Genomic DNA, 5,433 nt, shown 5'->3' with positions numbered 1-5,433 from the left:
ACCACAAATATCTCCCTCCCTTTCCCTTTATGACCCTCTTTCCTTATCTCTCTCACTTTTTGACTCTCAGTCACTCTCTCTCCTCACTCACCAACTAATTATTCCCCCTCCCTCTTATCTCTCTTTATATATATTGGCCCCTCCATCCCTCCAGCTCTCACACCCCCACCCACTCAAATTCATGTCAACCCATTCCCTCTACTCATTCTTTCCCACTAGCCACTCTCTCTTTGTCTCTCTATTTGTCTCTCTCTTTATTTCTCTCTTTATCTTTGTTGGCCCCTCTATCCCTTCCTCTCTCACCCTTCCCAACCCCCTAGACCCACATCAACCATTTTTCATGTGTTGAAGTCACTAGCTATAAGAACATGTGTGTATTCCTAGCACTGGGAATGTGCACACATTATTGGTACTACAAAAACACATGCATTTTCTTGAATTTAAAATTTTCCTAGTGATAATCCTATTTGCACAGTGACTTGGTTGCTTTATATATAGGTTCATTATCACAAACTTTGTAGTATGGGAGGAAAGTGTTGGGTCAGGAAAAAGGTATGTTTTCTCTTTGTAAATAGCTTTATTCAGCATTTATCCTTACATGATTATCTCTGTTTATGGATTAAATTAAAGGAAATAATAGCTAAAGTTGGATGAAAGCACTTGGTAACAAATTAGATGAATCTAGCACAAGAAACTGACTTTTTATTATCCTTGTGTGCAGAAGACACGGATTGGTCAATAGTCATTCAATCGACAGAGAAACACCAGGCCATAAGAAGGAAAAGACAACGTCTTTGGCAGGGAAGACAGTGGGAGATCAGGAAGACCAATGCTATTTCATGACACAATCAGATCGTGTATTGTGAAATCCTCAGGATCCCCTGATCTTGAGGATTCTCTTTTATCTAGTTTACTCCTTTATGTTATATATAAAGGCCGAAAGGCAAACAAAGTTCAGTTCAGACTTTAATAATATATAAGTATTCTTTTTGAGACATATAATATTGTTATCTCAGTGATGTTGCAATCTTGCTACTTATATTAATGAAGAAAGACTGCCTTTGACCTATACTTATATTCTGAGTATTACTTAAGCGGAGACTTCTGGTGACTCTCGTCCCGGTCAAGAGAAGTTCTACTGCTTTCTTGTGTTATAACCTTTTCTATTTAGTCTTTATTGTTTGATAATGTTTAGTTAACGATTATTTCACTCATTGTAAAGATTGATGATTCTAATTCATGCTATTGTTCATTTAGATTCATACTTAACCATGTGAGATCGCTTTGATTAGATTGGTGATGTTAGTTTCAATATTAGATTGTTGTTTATTCTCAGTTATGTTATCATATATCTGAGAGATAGCCATAATCGACTTCCATAATTTTCTTGTACAGATCATTGCTGTTTAGAGATCATTTATTGTTACACACTCGCTTTCCATTCAATTACCATTTTCCATTCAATTGAGATTGTTGTTCAATTTATATTTGCTATAGATTATCATTGTTGTTCAATTTCTACAGTTCTCTTTCTTGATTGAGTGATTTAGTCTTAATTCTATTTCAAGATTGCCAAAGCATGATTCTTTTCATTCGCATTTAGATTCATTTGATTTCGGAATAAGTTAAATAGAATAGCAGAGTGTGTTTTTTTTTTTTTTTTTTCTCGGTAAAAAACTAGCTAGTCTATTGTATTATATTTACAGGTAAACTTTACAAACAGTGAGACATGCCTTCCAGGGCCAGCAGTTGCACCTTGGATGGCTTAGCTTTGAAACAAAAAGCTCCCTCGCAGGGGCAGCACCTACAGGACTTCCAAAATCCCTCCAAAAAACTTACTGAGGCTGGAGACCAAAATGACGTGACTAACATCAGAACCTGGAACCGCATTGAGTTAAACATGAACGTGACGGCCCACGCAGGGGCTTCCATCCAAAACTGACTGTGGACCGTGTCCATCAAAGAACTTACAATGGACCGACATGAACAAGATAGTATTAAAAACTGAGAGTAAACAAGACCGACATAAACAAGACAGTATTAAAAACTGCAAGTAAACAGACACAGTGATGACCAGAACCCAAATACCCGCAGAGACTTTTATCCTGGACCCGAGCTAAGAGAGAAAGGCATGTGTCGGTGCATGCGTCGGAGGCTCAGTCATCGCAGAGACTTTTATCTTCCACGATATAGCTCCACCCTTGGCCCTCAGGGATTCCTTCCCACATGGTGGTCCATGGATCCTTTGCAGTGCCCTGAGGTTCCGGCTCCAGGGGATGTGAGGGGGCGTGCAGAATCTCTTTCCCTGAGGTGCCCGCCTCAATTGGTGGCTGTAAAACAGGGCTCTCCTCACCAGTACCTCCTGGAGGCTGCTCCTCCGATCCTGGAGGTTTTCCAACAACATTTCCTTCAGGGACTTTAGTGAAAAGAACTGAAATATGAGCATTGATACCTGCATTATCCTTTGAGCTGCCCAGAGTGAACACGACTGAGCCAAATGCTGGAAGCACTGGCCCTCCTTCACTTGAGCTGCCAACCTCCATGAATTGCCCGGCTGGAATTGGTGTGGCTCTTGCCCTCCTATAACAGTAGCAGCAGCAGCAATGGTGGTGCTCATCAGCTGCAGGGGGTCGAGAGGATGAACCACGCCCTGGTCCCCTTCTGCTCGGTTGCCGTTCCCATAGCTTTGCCATGAACTCCCTGTTGCCTCCTTCGAGTACCTGAAGTGAATTGTAAAAACAAGCACAATGCTGATTTCGCCCCAAACCACACACAGGCGTGACAACCACTGAGAAAACTTCGCCGGAGGGGGAGATTTCACTCCTCGCATCCAATTGTCCTTGAATGCTCTTGAATTGCCGCTCCCACCTAAGGCAATTCCTTGTGTTGCAGCGGCGGAAAGCCAAGACTGCGTGTTGAGGTGGTAAGACATCCACCCACCTCGAATTCCTCTGCGCTCGCACCTTCCCAGCTTCACCATGCCAATGAGTCTGCGTCGCCTCACCTGCCCCTTGATATCGAGCATCATTCCCTCGTTGCGAGCGTCCATTAACTGCATTCTGCAACGCCATCGATTCACTCTGCTCGGCATTGAATGCCCAGAGCTCGGGTAGCGAAACATGAAACTATGACGGCGGTATTCCATTAAACATTAAGGTTAACACGGGGCGTCACATGCTGGGCATGTGGCTCGACCCCCTCTGACGTGCCAGCACCCGCATCCGGGGGAATAGCAGAGTGTGTTAAGAGTTCTTTCAGAGTTATTTCTTTCCGGAATTGTGTGGATTGAGTTAATAATTAGTTATTGGTGATTGCAATGATTTATCATTATATAACCTCTGAATTCACTGCATATATTGTGTTGACACTCTTGAGATAAAAAGAATTACCTTGGGTTGACAATTAATGTAGAAATTAAGATTGCCTGTAAAGAGACATCTTAGTGCAACAACATTTTGGCGTCTTTTCCCGAGAGAGTGTTTCAAGTGATTGTTTTTATCTTGTTGTGAAAGAATTGGGTTTTAAAAACAGAAGTTAAGAACCTGTATACCAGCAAGTAAAGTGCTTTCTTAGCAGCCCTCTTTTCAGCAAAAACTTAGAGGTTAAATAGGAATTGGTTTTTATGAATGAACCCACCACCTAAATCCATAAAACCCAAAGGATCAGTGAACCTTGGGATAATGACCTTTATAGATGAAATTGTAAGAAAAGCAGAGTCTCTAGCGCCAGTAGGATTCTGGGCAATATCTAGAAGAAGTCCTACTATAATCCCTTAAGCAGCAGGCTCACCATCTGCAGCTCATGCTGAGATTCAAATCCAAATTGAAGGATTTGAACAGAGTCTTCAAGCTACAACAAGTTTACATTCTAATCCTCTACAAGAGGGAAAGTCTTGTAACATAAGAGAAGGAGAAGGAGAAACCACTGGGACTGCTAAGGCAGAACCAAAACCATCTGAATAGGGGTCTCCTGCGATCCTAGATCTAGGCAATGTTGTGAAGCCAGCTTGGGTTGCTAATCCTCCACTTACTCAAAAATCACCTCCTGAAATCCCTGAAGGTTATTGGCACATCATTGACCAAATGGCAAACCGGCCACCCCAAGGTCAAACCTTGACATTGGAATATCCCATAGTCGACCAAGTGGCCAATGCTCCCATGAAGGCTATTCCTCTGTAGAGCATCCCAAATTTTCATGGGATGATCACAGAGGATCCCGATGCTTTCCTATTTGAATTTGATGTCCTTTGTAGAGAGTATGACTACACCACTGACCCCCAAAAGCTAAAGTTGTTCCCTTCTACTTTGAAAGGAGCATCCTTAAGATGGTTCATGGGTTTGGGTGGGAGAAATATTAATTCTTGGGACGATATGAAAACCTCCTTCCTCACAAGGTACCAGGACTTTTGTAAGACTAGGGAGCTAAAAGATGAAATCTTTAAGATGACTGCAAAAGATAATGAAACATTAGAAGAATATGTAGAATGATTTAATTATAATTTGCAAAGATCTCCTCACCCCACCCTACCCAAAGAAGTCCTAAGAGCTATTCTAACTAAAGGAATGAAAGAAGAATGATTAGAAACTCTAAATTTAATGGGAATGAAGATATTTCTCAGGACGACTGTGATGAAATCGTTTTCTTGTGTATCAAGTGTTCGCGAGGAAGCACACGCACAAGAGCAGGAAGCCAAGATCCCATGAGCAGGGGAAGCAAACTACACAGTGAAGGAGTAACACAGATGGAAATCGGTAACCTACTAGAAGATTTCAAGATGGACATCTTGGGCACTCTCACAATGCAGCTAGACATCCTACAGGCTAAAAAAAAACAAGCCTTAGAATAACAAAACTTGGCCACCTTCTGCCCACATTGTCGAAAGAAGCACAACCAATAGTAATTCCCATTAGTCATGGTGCAGATGTGCATTATCTGTGCTAAATATCACGTGACTGAACAATGTCCATCATTCCCGGGGCTAAAAGCAATATTCAAGGAAGCAGAAGAAGAAACAGAGCTGGTATATCTGATGAACTAGCGTCGACAATGGCAGGCTAAACCTACAGGTATGTCACAAGATGCATCCTAGTTCTTTCCTTATCCACAGTTTAATCAACAACTGAACCTTGGGGCAGCATGGCAGGGCCAATCACCCTACCCAAATTGGTAAACCCAACCATTCCCTATGACATCCTGGCCAATGCAATCCTTTCCGGGAAATGGTTGGCCAAATTCTCCTTTTACTCCTGTTTGGCAAGGCAATCCCTATTAATCCTAGTGGCCTGCTTCCACCTCTCAAAATCCAAACTGGTCTACAAATTGGTAGTGACCTCTGGGGATATCCAATGCACCTATGGGGACAGGTCCTCAGCCTCAACCTGTGCTATCAGCTCCATATACATTACAAAAAAATTCTCAACTGCTTCTGCGCCC

This window comes from Pinus tabuliformis, chromosome 4_1, assembly GCF_031772625.1.
Source record: "Pinus tabuliformis cultivar Carrire ecotype Pingquan chromosome 4_1, CPIR1, whole genome shotgun sequence".
Classification (NCBI taxonomy): domain Eukaryota; kingdom Viridiplantae; phylum Streptophyta; class Pinopsida; order Pinales; family Pinaceae; genus Pinus; species Pinus tabuliformis.
Note: the sequence above shows the minus strand (reverse complement) of the source record.